The sequence below is a fragment of the Stegodyphus dumicola genome, chromosome 10 (genome assembly GCF_044657685.1).
Source record: "Stegodyphus dumicola isolate Sdum_Otavi_A_Nest chromosome 10, ASM4465768v1".
NCBI lineage: Eukaryota > Metazoa > Arthropoda > Arachnida > Araneae > Eresidae > Stegodyphus > Stegodyphus dumicola.
The window spans coordinates 101,978,428-101,996,820 of NC_140777.1; the positions used below are offsets into that span (position 1 = coordinate 101,978,428).

The window sequence follows — 18,393 nt, forward strand, 5'->3', positions numbered from 1 at the left end:
TTGTTATTCATGATTTAATTCAAGTCCACGTAAAACATTTTTAATAATTTAGATTGAAGATACTTTAAAACATAATTTTCGAAATTAAACTTCCTACATATGGGTTCACTCTTTTTTTTTACTTCTACTAAATTTATATTAGGAGATAATATAATCAATATTTATTTAGTAAATAAATTATTATTACCTCACTTTGCAGCTTTTGCGCAAGTATTAGAAAAACTTGTTTACGAACTAAGTGAATTTAAGATCATATAGTAATAGAGGAATAGCTTTGTTATAGAGAGGAAAGGACTTCAGGTATTGAAAAGGAACTCTATAGCTCTAAAAAGAAATGAATTTCTCCGTTGGAATATGATAACCGAAATTTTTCCCCGTTACAATTTTTCTGACAGACTGAAAAACATAGCTTTGCTATAGAGGAAAGGACTTCAGTTTTTGAAAAGGAACTCTGTAGCTCTAAATGCACTTCTTTTCTTTAATTAATTAATTTCGGCCGGCCTTTTTTAGTTAAAAAATATTCAGCAATAATTTGCATGTGATTTTTTTTGTTGTTGTTGTTGCTTTACTAAAAAAGACATATGGGTTAATTGTGATGTTGATTATTATTTAAAAATTCTCATATTAATTATTGAATTACAGGGAAAACTTCATAAGACTGTAACAGTATGTACCCGTGGTTGCAGACGATTTTGGTCTTCTGTAGAAGTCACTCCTTGAGGAGGTTATGTTCAATTCCGATATTTTTACATGTTTTATGAAATGCAGGTTACTTTTACACGTAACAAGCAGCAAAAGGTGGTTTCCATTAAAGATTTTACTCATTTCTAATATAAATAGGATTGTAAGGTGTATTTTAGTTTTATAACAGTTATTTTTATAATTTTGAAACCCTTTCCTTTCAATTCTTGTTTCCCACTTACAAATCCCTACCAGAATGAGTTTTTAAAATTGCCTTGAATGCAAATTAGTTGGAAGAAATATTTAAAGGATGTTCGTCTTAACTTCGAGTGAGAGTGCTCAGGAGTCTATAGTGGCGCGTGTTTGCCTTCTGACTATTTCATTCTTGAATTTACTATGCTCGGCCGCATTGTTAAGGACACACAAGAGAGTAAAAAGTAAATTCCCTGTTATTAACCGCCGGCTAGTTTAATTTAACGGCCAACTACGTTAGGCATTTATTTGTGCCTGGCTTCGACTAAATATATTTAGTTTAGTATTAGATTACTTTCTTATTTTCTTATCCTGATTTAAAAGCCCAAGCGGAGGCTTTCCTGTAAGCCCGAGAAGGGGCCATCTGTTATTATTTCTCTTAGTGAATAAAAGGGTATTTTAAGCCTTCTTAAGTCTCTGTAGCAACTACTTGAATTCAGCGATAATTCGCTGATTAGTTCACTAGGTTCCTTGACATTATATCTAAACGAAGTATTGAAACATTATAGGACTTATGTGTCTATTAATTTACACATGATGTTGTAAGTATGCGACCATACTTTTTTATCTAATTTATGCAATTTAATTTTTTACATTACTGTGGATTTAGATTTTATCATGCAGGAATAATACTCAGTAACTGCATATTTTGCTTAAATGATTTTTAGAATTCTACACAATATTATTGCTGTTTTTTTAAAGTGATCTGATTCTGTTTCATGAGGGATGAATCATTTGCGTAATACTGCAATTAACAGAAACGGAAACAAAATAATTAAAAAACTTAGAAACTATTAAAAAAGCTATTCAAAAAAATCTAGCGTTAACTTTTCTTTAAGACTAATTTTTTTAACACTACGACTTTTTTTAAAGATTTTTTTAAGACTACCTTTCTTGACCATTGCCTCATCTGAAGCTCCTGTTTCAGCTGATATTTTAAATATTCGTCTGATCCTTAATGATTTAATCGAAAAACCATAAAGAGGTTGCTTTGCAGTGGGTACCAGCACACTGTGGAATCCAGGGTAATAAAATAGCCGACTTCCTGGCATAGAAGGCAACCAAAATTGCTCAGATAACAGATAAACCAATTCCTCTTTATACCGCCAAACGGTTAAAAAAATCTTTTAGAGAAGACTGTTGGAAAAATATCAAAGAGAAGAAATAGATTGAGGCAATCCCAAATATTCCACTATGGCCAAAGGGCAGATCTCTCGTCACTTTTCGCCTTGCTACTGGCCATGATTGCCTCTCCAAGCATCTATATCGCATAAAAATACGGCACATCCTCTTTGCCAATTGTGCAAAATTCGCGAGGAAATGGACGCCAATCATTTGAGCCAGTGCTTTGCACTGGGCTCGGGACACTTGTGCGACAAGATGAAAGCTGTGCAACAAGATGAAAGATTTATAGACTTACTGTAGTTTTAGTTTTATTACCCATTTCTTCTGTTTTATATTTCTGACTACAGTTGTCTTCTAATTTGGAATTGGAAATAAAAAAACAAAACAAGAAAAAAAAAAACTTATACATGATATTCATGATTCATTCTTGCAATTCAGTCTCTGAAAGCTAAGGAATATCACATTATTATGCGTTTAGTGTTCAATGCAACATAACAAACTTAAATGCCTATCATTCAGAAAAGGCAAAATTTCCGCAAAATATCAAACATCTAAATACTGAATTATCCTTATTAGTTGATCATGTATTTCTTTCAAATAAATAGTAAATAATCAAACTGAAGATCATAAAAATAATGAGTCAATACTTCTTCGGATAAGTTCTTTGTATTCATCATAAATATAGCGGCTTGCGCTGAATGATGGCCGTCATAAAAAGCAGGTAAAACTATTGTATACGTTAATGTCATGTCAGTTTATTCGATTTTCCTGTAAATCTTTATTTCACTCAAAATTATTTCTATTAATATTACCCTTTCTTTCTTTATGAATTATATATGATGGAATAAAAATAATTTAACTGAACAGTATAGATACATGATTGACAATGTTACAAAAGAAAACGAATTATGCATTTTATGAAGTATCTGGCAATATTATTATCTCCTCATCGTTCAGGCGAAAAAAAGGATTCATATCATACACCAACGTAATAAGTAAATAATGCACTGTTTCTCATAGCTTATTTGATAATAAATATGTATATGTACATTTTATTGATTGTTATTATGCTTTACATAAACTGTTTTATGCATTACTACAGCATTATTATTTTCATGTTATTCATGGAATATTTTATGCTCTGTATAAAATTATTATGCTGAGATCATCAATGAAATATTTTATGTAACACATGTAAGGTTTATCCTAAGTTTTTAACAGTTATTTTAAGTTAAAGCTCCTTTCCTATCTCTCCTAATTTCAGCTTACAATTTCCTACTAGAATGTGTGTTTAGAATCGCGTTTAACGCAAATGAGTAAGAGTAGTACTTAAGTCGAAGTTCCACTTTCGAGAGAGAGCCTCAGAGTTTCTGATTAGCGCGTGTTTGCCTTTTGACCACGTCTCTCTAAGCTGTTACTACGCTCGGCCCTATTACAGGCCCTTGATAGCTTCGCTAGCTAAATTCGATACTTAGGGGCCAACTAGTTAAATTTGTGATAGCCTCGGCTATATCTCTTTAGTTAAGCATTAATTAAGTTCTTATTTCTTATTTATTACTTTTGAGTTCAAGCCCAAGTGGAGGCTTTGCTGTACGCCCTGAGAAAGAAGCCAACTGTTCATTCTTATTTTGAGCAATAAAGGGTAATTAACCCTTCTCGAGTCTTACGTTTCTGATACCGAACTTAAGCGATTATTACTATAATATCTTACTAGTCAGAGCTGCTTCAAATAATCTTCATTTGGAATTCTATCCATCTAATTAGCTTATTAATTGTATCTGAAAGTCTGTATCCGGTACTTTCAAAAGTTTACTGTGTAAAATTAAAACTGCAGCTTACCTCTTCTATCCAGCATCCTTTTCGTTACCATTTGTTGATAAAATTAATATAAAAGAAGTCACGGTCACTCATGAAAACAATCAAAACAAGCTGTCCCTCAGTTAAAATTATTGTCCTGCATTTTTAACTAATACGTCGTACTCTCTTTAACTAATACAAGGCTAAACCTTTCAAATGATTGATTACAAATCCCCTGAATTTCCATCGATTAAGTCACCTTTTCTTAACTTATACGTTGTACTCTCTTTAACTAATACAAAGCTAAACCTTTCAAATTATTCATAACAAATCCCATGAATTTTCATCGATTAAATCACCTTTTCTTAACTAATACATCATACTTTCTTTAACTAATACAAGGCTAAACCTTTCAATTTATTCATTACAAATATCCCATGAATTTTCATCGGCGGATTATCAGACTGGACACAAATGGCTGGCCAGTTAGACGCATCGGGGATACATTTTTCAATGAGACATAGTATACGTTTGATAAAGTATATTTAAACAGAGATAGGATACAGATATGCTCCGAAGATACAGCTGTGACGCAACTGTACCTTAGGAGCTTCATGAAAGATACACCTATGATATTAAGTCTGGATCAAGGAACATGACTACTGAGAGTAATGAACATTTCATTCGACGACAAACTTTAATTAATTTTACAGTTTTACAATCATGTTTCAGACAAACGGTGTTGCTATCCAGGTGCGGATGGGGTTATCGAAAATTAGAGAAATTTCCCGAGGCGCCGGTGGCCATAGGTCCGTCTTGTCATAGGACATCAATTGTTTTAAAACGGGTGAAATATTAATCATAACTTCAGGATCCAAACAACAAAAAATACACTCCTGGAAGAAAAGATATAATGACATTTAATGAAAATAAATCGAAACATAATTGATGGTAAAATTATTAAACCTATCGCTTAACCCCGTCGTCGTGAGCTTGTCGCAAATTCATAACTGTTGGATCTAATACTTAACTCCACAGCACATAAAAGCAGGTGGTTTCGTGTCCCGCTATCCAGACAATCTCATAACGATGTCGCACTTTTATATAAGTTGGCGACAACTCACTTAAAGATCCTCTCATAAGCGTCCCAGCTTCTTGGTGAAGATAATTTTCATCATATAAACTGATGTTCATAAGGATGCCAGGCACTCTTTGCATTGGCGAACAACGGCAAATTTCCAGAAAAGGTGTCCGCACATTTATATAAGTTTGCGGCGCCGGTCTGACAAGCCTCATTTACCCCTTTTTTTCATTCAAGTTATTACCCAGCAAACCATTTGCCTTGCTAAAGTGCATGTGTCATCATCACCAATCACCGTCATTTACACTCTAACTTAAACTATGCCTGAGTAATTAGGCATACAAAGAAGCGTCAGATCCTCTTCAGCAATAAACGTCGCTTTAGATTTAACTTTGACAGTGAGTGTGAACGATCGGTATGAAATTAACGGAGCTCGAAAATAAGGCATGATGATTTGGGGAGTAATAAGCTACGATGGTAGATCTTTATCTTTGGTATGCATCGGTGACAATTTAGTAGTTACTCGTTTCCTTCATGAGATTTTACAACTTACAGCATTCCCTCTTAAAACTAGTTAAAGTAGTATATATTTCTGCAAGATAATGCGCATAAAAATAAGATTATCTATGAGATGTCATTATGTTCAGACTTTCAGATATGACGCAAATAACAAATGTACAGGATATTATCGAATATAATCAAGTTCAAACCATACAACGTCGAAAAAGAGCAAATCCTTTTCAACTGGCAGAACGAACATAACGAACATTGCTATGTCTTCGACATTTTAATGCTGTAGTATGTCGCAACAGGTAGTAAAATATATCTCTAATAAATGTGCAGCACTTTGTACTAATAAAGTTATGTATATTTTTTCTCTGACAAATTTATTCTTTTGATTTGAAAATTATGTCATGCGTTTTTTTATTCTCTAGATACATTTCGTTCCTCTCATAAATTTTAGAGAAATCCTACTATCTCTTTATAGTGCTGTTATTTCAGTTCTCTAGCAAAGCATGTTCTGTGAGGAAACATTCAGTGTGAAAGAGATGGAGCACATAAGATAACAACTGAAAATAAATCATAATTTTGCCCTTTTTTCCCAAAAGATAATTAAGAGAAAAAACAGAGCTTTATTTGAACAAAGTAGCATTTATTGTCAAGAGTCCTGAAATGGTTCTTGGCAAAAGGTAAAAGAAAACTATATAATGTATTCATTTTTCGGTGCCCTTTCCTATTTATTTCAGAGAATTATGAGGTCTATTTTTATTTTACAAAAATATAAATTTGATTTCAAAATACACTAGTTTCATCACCAATGCGAAAAACTGTTGTACTGTAGAATTACTGTAGAAAATAAAATAAAACAAATTTAAAGTATCATCGAAAATTTATGTATAACATGTTCTAGAGTTCAATGCCTCAATTTCAAATAATAATCCTCTCAAAATATACAGACAGGTAAACATTAATGAAACGCGTATCAAAAGTAGCTAACGAGATTTCAGTCAACACGTATCAGCTTTAGTATAAAGCATCATAAATTATAACTGTATTTTCTATCAAAATGATGCCCATGTGCATAAATAAGAAGCATCCACAAAATAACTAATACGACTTTAGGACAAGCTATACCTCCATGTAAATGAGAAGTATTTCAGAAACAGCTAGCGACTTCGCATACAAGTAATACGCATTCCATATAAATAAGAAGTACCGAAAAAATAGCTAGGGCGATTTTAGGTAAATGATTCATTCCGCATATGTCCGAAATAGTGAATTCAGAAACAAAAACTGTACTTTTGCCTAAATTAGAAGAATCACAAAAATAATGAACGTATTTACATAAAATGATAAACATAAGTATATCTGCATAGTTAAAAATAACGCCAAAATTATTAACGTCACTTAAGGCAAACTAGTACTCATCCACATATACGAAATTGCTAGCTATTTCTGGACTATTTCTGATTTACATAAAGGTATATAAAGTCGTATTAGTTTTTTTGAGGGTGTTTTTTATTTATGCGCAAAAATAAGAATCATTGCAACAAAAAAGAAAAATAGTAAACTGATATAATGTTTGCAATAAATATCGCTTTTTTCTATCAAGAAAATAGAAAACTTCACATAATTCGCAAAATCGCAATCTTGATTAAGATCGATAATCTTGATTACGATCGATTATGATGGACGCAGACAGGGATAATCTACATTGAGTTTGTCATTTAAACATACAAGGCTGCATATTGTTTTTATTATTATTATTATTATTACTACAAGAATGTTTTGAATTATTACTGTACACAATCTTTCAAATTAAAATTCTTTCAGCGATTCATCAACAGTTAAGTAGCTAGCTTGCTTATAACAGATATGTAAATACTAATTTATGTACTCAAAACAATTACAACTATCTGTCATATCATTTTCGATTAGTTGAAAATTTTCCCTGATTCTCCAAAAATTTATCTTTTGAGTTAGTTTTTACTGATACACACGCGTTTCAAAAAATTAGTAACAAAGGCAAAACACAGAATAAAACAAAAACTATTTAATGTATATCCGTGAAATTGATCCAAGAGGTTGATGTGCCATTACGAGACCGCAAAAACATACGAAAACACGCGTACTACGACCATCACATCGCGAAAGACCAAATGGGCTGGAAGAATGTGAAATGGAAACGTCACGCTAATAACGGGTGTGATACCCTCTAACTGAAATGCTTGACAATTGGCAAGGCAAATTGCCAATAATGTCGTTGATCGCTTGTTGCGGCAGTAGCGTTCATTCCTGTAGTCATGCATGTCAGAGCTCGTGAAGGGTGCCTGGCGACACACTGCGACCTGCTGTCCGTCGTTCCAATATGTCCCACACATCTCTATGGGATTCAGGTCCGGCGATCTAGCAGACCACGTCAGATACAGAATAGTTTAATTTTTCCACACCACTCAAGCTCTATGCGGGTGACATTATCGTCCATAAATATCGCGTCATTATCTGTTGCAGCAGTAAAAGGACACACAAGAGAGTGTAGAATTTTGTCGCGATATCGGACGGCTATGATGCAACCATCATGAGTCACGTAGAGGTTGGTGCGACCGTTCGTTGCTATCCCCGTCCATACTACAAGTAAGCCTCTCTTTTCTGTAATGGTTTCTTCCGACGCTGTTTGGTGGCCGATAGCGTCTGCATGGCTCTCGCTATATTAATGCTCTCCTAAAATCGTTCTAGATGTTAAATCGAGACTCATCTATCAAGAATACCTGGCTCCATTGCTCTGGTGTCCAACTGCGATGTTCATGGGCTTAATTCAACCGCGTTCTGATATGCGATGGAAACAAAGAACACAAGCCGCCTTCATGAAGTTGACGCGACACAATTTGGAGGGATATAGACCATACTGCAGCAGCAGACAGATACGAAGCCAGCTGTCGTGCTATTAGTGGTCTACGGCGTCTTTCACATAGTAACAGGAAGCGAGCGTCTACAGTTGTGGTAGTCCTCCGGCGTCAAGGCACACTTCTTCTATAGGGGTTTTGATCGCTTTGGTAACGATTCCACAGACCAATGATGACACTACGATTCCTATTCAGCTTTCTCGCAACATCCGATTGTATTGCACCAGCTTGTAACATCCCGACAGCACTCGAACGCATTTCCAAAGCAACTCTATCGTGCGAATGGTGTCTTCGGCTCCTGCTTTCCGATTTGGCTATCTCGAATTAAATGGAACTATCGCTACTTCCGAACTGACGTATAGCTCTGGCATGCCTCTTTTTTAAGGCATTGCGGTTTGACTGCAGGATTGCGCTTTATGATAATTTTGGTTGCCTATTTGCATTTGGAGATGCAACCTCTACCTTATATGTAAATTGTATGTTTTAATTCCTCTTTTTAGATTCGTACCCTTTCTTTTAGCGTTTGCTGCTTATTTGAGCACAAGTGTAATATTCGATTATTATCATATTAGATTAGATTGAATTTTCGTAGAATTTTTAACAGTGTTAACACAATAATTTTGGGCCAAACTAAAATATCCTCAAAAACTTCTATTAAAAAGCACGAAACTTACGTCAGAAAAGTAGGAAATGTTAAATTTTCATTCACGGTTTATGATCCCTTTAGGAATACTTTCATTTTACTTCGACTACATTTGCCAAACAAATTCTTCAGTTACTAAATTAGATGTCTTGTATGCCTTCCACATTAATCAAAACCTACCAACTTTAGCTAATGCTTTTAATTATAATGTTATTCTTTACAATGAGTTCAAAAGTTTTATCTCATAAAATTTCTCATCAATTTTCCAACTCATTGACCATTTCTACCCGAAATGGCTGAGGCTATATTAAATCAATTTTCGTTATAATGACTGTTCATTAAAATGTCTTTTTTTAAGACACTAATAGTAGGAATAAACCGCTTCATATAAAAAGCTCCGACGGTATTTATTTCTCTAGTTCAGGTTTGAATATTTTTCAATTTCGATCATAATCGTATATAATAATACATGATAAAATGCATCAGTATAAATGAAACATGTTTTAAAAGTGTGTTCAATAAAGAATTCATGTATAATAAATTGTAGAATATTTGGAAACCAAATATTTAAGAGATGTGATCAGCTTAAAACGGCAAACACATTTATTATTTGCTTATCTAGAGAAATGATGATAATTGATTTACCTTCAAACTGCCCGATAAGAAAAGTTCAGGAATGAAGTTTGAAAAAAATAGATATTTGCCCAACTAGAAAAATAAAAGATAACATAGTTTTATCTTGAAAATGAAAGAAAACAAATGTTTGTAGGCAAAAGATAAAAGTATCAATGTCATTCAAAATCAAAAGCTCATGTGGAGTGTTCTTTATGGAGTAATCTTAAGATAACATGCTCAAATCATCTATATGCCTTAAATTCCGTAGATAACTTGAGATTCTTTACTGCATATAGAATATGTTGATTCCTTATATTAACTTGGCAAAGAGTTGGTAACGTAATAGCGTTGATGGCGTAGATGTAGATATACTGCATTTCGCGGACGTTGAAGATGTCAAAAGAAAAATACCTAAATTAAAATTAAGCATCTTTCGCTATTGTTAATTTAAACTATAATCTACATTTACATATTTTTTATCTTACATATATATAAAGATTCTGTAGTAGAATGCAGGCGGTTGAATTGGTAATGGGCAGCTAGAATTTTGATGGCGTAGAAGTGTTGATCCATAATGAATAGGAAACTAGAGGTGAAGGTAGATTAAATCTTAATTTTTTATTTCAGCAAACATGTTGCGGCCACAATCAAGTTGGCACATTAGTTAAGTCTATTCCATAAAGCTTATATTTTGGATAAATTTGCAGTAAGAAAGAAGGAGCAGATAGACTGCAGTGCAGCCAGGCGAAAGCCTAGAAAGTAAGTGCGCTATGTTCAGGGTGAAATTTTAATTTAGTCTGAGTTAGTTTTGGTTTTCAGTGCATTTTCATTGGATAGTTAATACTTTGTAAAACTATTATTGGCTGCCCGAATTTTACTTCCATTTACATCATCAGAATTATGTAAGAGTCATATGACATTGATTAATCTCGAAATGACGCAGTGCAAACAGAGGTTACTAGTTTTAGAATATAGATGGGAAATTAATTTACGCAGTTAATTTAATCTTTTACATATTCTTTATTTTTCTTACATAGCATATTCGTGTCGGGGAGGTTTCTGTAGACAAGGGTTTCTAAAATACATTGGTTTCTAGATTATTTTTTATTTTTTATAAAAAATTATTTTTTTTTAATTTAAGTTTTTAAAAAAAGCTTAATTTAATACTTGATTTTACTTGCTTGTTTCTCAAAAGACTTCATTAGTATTTTCCTTTTAGAACTTTAATTCTTAAATGCTAATTTCTAAGGGTACCACTTTATTGGTATTTCTTTTTGGACATTCTTCACTTTTTACTTTTGGTTTTGACTTTTACCCTTGCCTGCATGAATGACGAAACACGAATTGAATGATTGGAGAGTTAGGTTTGGAGGCAACTTCCCCTTGATAAGTCTGTCTCCTGCCTACTCAACAGTCATTCACTTATGCATTTTTAAAAAAAATTGTTTGGATTAATTTTAATTTGCTAAATTAGTGAATTTACTTTCATGGATTTGTTTTGCACTTGATTTGCTTATGCTTCTGAATTTAAATGATATTGTAGATTAGTTCGAGAATTAAATCTTTTATATGTTTGCACAATTTTTTTAAATTGGCTTTAAATTTGCTTTTTTACTTTTATACGTGTTTGTTAAAATTTAAATTTAAATTTGTTTAAATTTAAATTTCATTCCTTGCAGCAATGTATTTAAATTAAATTTATTTAAATTAAATTAAATTTATTCTTATGAAACAATATATATATATATATATAATAATCTATAGGGCAATTCATTATTTATACATATATATATATATATAATCTATAAGCCAATTCATTATATATATATATATATATATATATATATGCCAATTCATTTAGGAGATAATATAATCAATATTTCTTTAGTAAATAAATTATTATTATCTTACTTTGTAGCTATTGCGCAAGTATTAGAAAAACTTGTTTTCGAACTAAGTGGATTTAAGATCATTCAACATTCAATGACAATGATTACTTGCATTTAATTTAATTCTTGCTTTTAATTCCTTTTACAATTTAATTTTGTTATTCATGATTTAATTCCAGTCCCCGTTAAGCATTTTTAACAATTTACATTCAAGTTACTTAAAAACATCTTTCGAAATAGAACTTACTAAGTATGGATTCACTCTTTTCAGATAATTCTACTATAATTAATCTTAGGAAATAATATAATCAATATTATTTAGTAAATAAATTATTATTAACTTACTTTGCACCAATTGCGCAAGTAGTAGAATAACTTGATTTCGCACTAAATGAATTTAAGATCTTACAACATTATATATATATATATATATGTCATAATAAAAGCACAAGGAAAAGACGGAACACTGTAGATGCGTGATTAGACCCATACTGAAGAAGAATTTGATTGCGTAGTATTTAAAGAACTTGGCAGTCGAAGCAGTTTTAATTCCATTTTTATTTCCAATTGATATTTGTGGCCACAATCACTTGGCACTCTAGTCGTGCCTTTCCACAGAAGATTTACATTTTTGATATTGTTGGAATAGAAAGCAAGCCAGCGAAATTACATCTTAGCACAGTAGAGAGCAAAAGCTGAAGTGCGTAGTTATGCAAGATGGAGGCACGCGAAGAGAAAAGTTTTGGTTTACAATTCGGTGATTGGTTGTCAAGAGGCATCTGGTATTAACGGTTACGTAAGATCGCATGATTAATTTGAATGACGCAATGCAGATAAGTTATTACGATTTTAGAATAGAGAGGAAGAATTAATGTTTATAGTTATAATTCTGATTCATACATTTTTATCTTACATATTCCCCCCTTCAAAAAGAAAAAGGCGTAGCGACAGAGAAGCCTTTTTAAAGAGAAAGAGTTAAAGCACTAGCAAATGTAAAAAAAATAAAAAATAAATAAATCATAAAATTTTTGTCCTGTAAAGTATAATTTATAATTATCAAGAATTTTTTTTAAATAAATTTTTAACTTTTACGAGTCCTATTGAATTTTTCAACATTTCAGTCCAAAATTCTTTTTGTTTGAGAGTTCACATAATCATAATTCATCAGGGAAGGTACTTGTTATTACAGAATATCACAAAAACTTTTGCATAATCATTACTTATAATTAAATGTAATGCACATAAGTATTTATGATACTTATTTCTATACTGATAAATTATAATTTAACATCAGATTTTCAGAATTTATGGTTTCACCGTTATCATCTTTCATTTACAATTCCTTTATTTTACCATACTGGAAGGCCTCGCAATACTTCTAAACAAACATATCCATCAATAGGGCTGTCCTCTTGAGCTAACCAGTGTGTTCTCTGCACTAGTGGCCCAGGGTGCCTAGACAGTTACTTGAAAAGGCCCTCGTTCCTTGCATTAAGGTAACTGGCCTTTGAGAACTGCATTAATACATTCCATAATAAAAAATATAATAATAATAATATAAAAAATTTACATGCATTCATAAAATGAGAGCCTCCAACATTATCTTACTTGAAGATGTAAAAACTGGTACAGAGGTAATTACAGGCCTCTGTTGAAGGAACCAATACACCCTCATCATACTATACTTAACACACAATAACACATAAATTTTAACATGCATTTACCATAATTTCATATTACTTATCTGTACTAATTTCACTTATTTTTAACATCTTTATTTTTAGAATAATTATAAAATTCGTATTCAAAATTCTCAACAAAATTTCAGAAACATAAAAACTTATCTTAATATCCTTCCCTATGAATAATTTAAATAGCTTAAATTTCGTTACTTAATTTGCTCACACATAATTATGAAAAATTAGAAAAATTAATGAACAAGAATTTCAGATTTTCTCAAAACAAATTGCAGAAATTTTAACCAATGTTGAAATGAAAACTATAGAATTCGCAGCACATTAAATAATTTAGTTCCTGAGCTAGGTTCACCCGAATGTAATAATTTTTGAGCTGTTGAAAAAGCGGAAGTGCAAATAATTTTCTGTCGCACATACTTGCAAACACTAACTCAAATCGACCTTGAACCCGCTGTAATGCTGAATTCCTAAACGGTAATTCACTGATGATTTCCTTTTCACTAGGCATTCAAACTTCTCAATTTATCGAGATATTACTTTCAATCTGTAAACACTACGCGTGATTATTTTTTGAAGCACTTGCAAAACACCACAGCAGAAGAATGATCTGTTTGTTATTTTTGAAACACTGAAAAAACAAACTTGATGATTCACTTCTTTCACATTATCTTGGATTTATCACAAAACGATGATTTGAAGAGCTGAATTAAATTTTCCATTGAGGTTTATATATATATATATATAATCTATAGGCCAATTCATTATTTCAAAGCCAAATATAAAACGCATAATACTTTTACCATCCAAAAAATGCATTATATTTTAAATAATTACACTTACAATATATTGAATAATACAAATACCACACTTCAAGCATAGTTCCGAATTTTCTTGCTCCCTAACGGAGAATTTCTTTTGTTTTAAATTTTTAAGAATGATGGCAAAAAAGTAAATAAATAAAACTAAAAAAATGCAATCTAAAACTTTCAGATTATAAATAATTCCTTGAAATTTTTACTATTAAAATCTCAAAGTTAAAAAAATCTGAAAGAATTTTAAAATATAAAAATTATTAAAAAGAAATAGAAACCTTATCGCGGAATGCAAAGTTTCAATTTAACGCCTGGAACAATTTTATAACTATCGTAACTCTATCGTATACTCTATCGTAACTGCTAATAGAGTTTGCCGACTATTCCTAATTTACAAAGTAGCTCCCTCCAAAATTATAGGTATAGAACATAAAATTTTTAATTAAAATAGCTTTTCGAAATGAAAAAAATATTGTATTATTTCATTGTAAATTAATGATATGTGGAGATTTTTGCACTTTTTAATAAAGAAACAATTATTCAAGAGGTAGCTGTGCATCTATTGAATTTTACCTTTATTACCTAATTTCATTACATTATTTTTATTACATTTTATTATATTCTTTAATTTTTATCTTTTACTATATTATTTTTTATTTATATATTTTTATTTTCATTTGATCTTTTTATTGAAGTTTGCAGTAAATATTTACCTCAAGTGGGAATAATTTCTAACTTGCCACGATAAATAAAAACTCGAATCTTCTTTCGAGATGCTTTAAGACAATTGCTTTTCAAAAAAAAAAAAAAAAAAAAAAAAAACTCAAACTAAAAATTATTCAATATAATGTGTGGAAATTACATTCGTTCAACTACATAGGCAAATATTGGATTATTGCATCGAAATGAAGAATTTAAAAACCAGGTGAAAAATTTAACATTGTGTGTGTCGGTAATCAATAACAGTGTTGCAATACAAAACAAATTTGTCTCCTATCAAGGCAAACAGAGTACAGTCACATTAGCAGTGCTATCTGTAGCTTAAAAGGCACCTTAAAATATAATAATATAATTTTTTTTTTTTTTTTTTTTTTTTTTTGTTTGTTTGTTTGAAAATGTATCTGACCTTTGAACTAAGCGAGAGGCTGTTTCGAGCGCCAACATCCCATATAATCAAAAACAACGGCATAATTTTTTACTCTTTCGTAATTTTAGTTCATTCTTAGCCTACTGCTAACCGGATGCCTTACTACTACTACTAATAATAATAACAAAAGAAATTTTTAATAGCAAAAATCAAGGGGCAGAGAAACTACATTTATAAGTACTGTACAACTGTACTGTATTGTATTAATCGATATCATAACTTTAGCCGGTGATGGTATCACCAGTTTACGAATCGTTTACGTTTAAACGAATCGTTTATTGTGCTAGTGTTTTCTCAGTATCATTTTATTTAACGCAAAAAATATGGTATATTGTCGCCCAGACGGTATAGTGGTTAGGGGAGCCTACTACGGTATTGAAGGGCCTGGGTTCGAATCCTGGAGAAGACATGGATGTTTGTAAATGTATAGTGTCGGTGCGGCATGGCGGCACTCTAAATATGCGGCGAGGCGAAAATTCTCTAGTGTATTGGTGGAAGGGGACAGGGGTGGGAGACCCCGTATTCCCCCCCCCCGGGGTGCACTTCCTCAAAATTGGGGGTGGAAAATAGAAGTCCAAACTCTCTTCCTCTTCGGAGTAGGCTGTGGCAACCATTGTTCCATGTAATATGGACAAGACAGTAACAGCAAAAACAATACGGTATATTTTCTTTCTTCCGCGTCTCGTCGTGTATCTGGAAGCACATACGGCTAAATGTCGAGAGATCCGGTGTTCGAATCCTAGCAAGGGCATTGCTGATTTTATCTGTTCCCCAAATTCTAGATGACTTTACCATGGCACTCGAACTTGGACGATAATTCATTGCTACTATTGACGGTTGGATGTTCGCCTCCCCAATTGCCCTTTAAGTGAGAATGTAAGGTATTTTCTCTCTCCTTATCGTGTACCTTCATGGTGTAATAAGTGCCATGTCTAACTAGTAATGGGGAGTTCGAAGTTCGAATCCTGGCGAAAGCACTGCACATTTTTCATTTTTTCCGTTTCGGGAAATCTAATGACTGTACAACAGAAATATATATGTTTTACATACAATTATAAGTACTGCACAACTGTTTTCTAACACTACAAGTCAAACATGGGAGAAGCGATGGCAACGAAGTAATGGCGATAGTACTGTTTTATAACAGCAAGATAACTAGGGTCGATATGATTGCTTCATAGTAGCCTAGTTTTTTGAATAAATATACAATATTGAATGAAACTTCACAACATTTTATTGTTTACACGCTAATACAATGATTCCTAAAGTCTCTCAATAGCATGTAATATTTTATTAAGCACCTTGATCCTGCACTAAAGGGATTTCAATTTTAATGCTAGAAAACGTCTATCAGTAACCTTTCCAATTTTTGGAGTTGTTTTAACATTACATTACGCTGCCAGTGCACTTATTATCTTTGTGATCTGGCAATCGCATAGTCTTGTAATGGCAACAGGCATTACAACGCGATGGACATTAGATATTTAACTTCCATAGAATCTAATAAATAGCAAGTTCTCAAAAGTTTTCCTTCAACGCGACTAAGATCTAGATGATTCTAATTCTAATTTTAATTATGATTTTGATTTTTAGTTCCTTAACAAACCGAGCAGTTTAAAGAACCAATAAAAGCACAATTTAATAATTTATATCTTCATTTAATCATTATTATTGTTATGACTATTATATTAATACTGATCTATAAAAACCAGTGCGTTACAGTAATTTTGTTCTTTGTATGTTGTGAGGAATTAAGTAAGCCTTGATCTTACTGCTGATCATTTAACAAGCAAATCATCTCAAAATGCAGCAGACTCTTTCTCTTTTCAAATTTCACTATTTGCATTATAAAAAATAATGATTCGCACAAGTATGATGTTAAAAAGAGAAGCAAAATTTAAAGATGTACGTATGTGGTCAAATAGGTTAAGGTGTCTCGTAATAAAAGCATATATTCCATACGCATTTGTTCGGAACCCTCCAAAAACTCTAGAAATAAAGAAATCTTAACCGCAAACTAAAGAAATTTAAAATATGAAATTCTGATTACATTGACTAATCTCATTACATGAAAATTTAGGAACAATACTTAAACTTCCTTACTGCATTGGAAGCTTATGGCGTTTGTCATATTAATATATCTTAAGTACTAGGCCGATTGCACATTTTTGTTCACATTACAGTTACATTTCGTAAGATAGTTTGCAAATTTTACACTAAACTAGACGAGAAATGTGAAAACTCTTTTTGAATCACATAAAACATATATTACGTGTAAATCGTAATTCCATTTTCTCTAAATTCAAGCGCACGTCAACCTTTCAATGTATATTTCGCGAAACAATGCTGCTATAGATTCACATGTTTGGTGTGGTGGCATTGATCTTTTCCTCTCGAAAGTTTTTAGATTTGCATTCCATACAATGCTTTGAAAGCTTCGGTCAAAGAAATATGATAAAATATTGACAAATAATCTCATGACATGCATCGTTTTTACGACAGGAATGACTCAGAATCAATTAAATTGAGTTTCAGATGCGAAAAAGATAACAGACAAAACTTTGAACGGACAAACACAATTTTCAACAATCACAAAAGCGGCCACTAAGCGGACACGTCTCTATCTGAAGGTCTTATTCAAATCTGTAAAATCCCACAAAGCGTACAGGTTTATGACATTATTAAAAGGCCTGTAAACCGGCCATTGTATACATACTATTATTAGCCAGAAATGACATCATTTGTATAAATCAGCATAATTTTCAGAAACACATTAAAAGCGCGTAATGACGGATGCTTGTATACGAAATCCAGTCACTAGAAATAAACGGCGAAATAACAGCCATTTCATTATATGAGGAATTCCAAGGAATTAAATATTAATACACATATTTAAATTATTCTTCTCCCTTAAGAAACAGAATGAATAACATTATTTGAAAAAGAGTTAAAATTTTCTTGAATTTAATCTAATGTCAGCAGTACTTTAGCATGATCTAAATTTACATATTAAGTTCTTTTTCTTTTGATTTAGATCTGAATAGAAAATTGAAATTGATAATTTTGCTAGCGTATCGAGGTAATTCTGTACATATTATTTCAGATATTAATAAATATGTAAAATCACATATATGCCAGTTAATTATATATAAATAACATTCAAAATACAGTAAAATTACATATAAATATACATTAATAATGTTTACTGAATAATATTAAAAAATTAAACATGAAGTACTTTAATGAAGAG

The 18,393-nt window shown here is 31.8% G+C and overlaps 1 protein-coding gene across 4 annotated transcripts in view; it reads right to left on the reverse strand.

Annotated features, from left to right (window-relative positions):
* Positions 1-18,393, reverse strand: part of LOC118198098 (DGAT1/2-independent enzyme synthesizing storage lipids-like) — a 177,957-nt gene that overhangs the window by 118,331 nt on the left and 41,233 nt on the right. The window contains exon 1 of one of the 4 annotated variants that reach the window (XM_085825325.1): positions 11,833-12,458. The exons of the other annotated variants lie outside the window; for them this stretch is intronic. The gene's annotated coding sequence lies outside the window, so the exon portion shown is untranslated. Of the gene's footprint in view, positions 1-11,832; positions 12,459-18,393 lie in introns of those variants that run through there. 4 annotated transcript variants of the gene reach the window in all.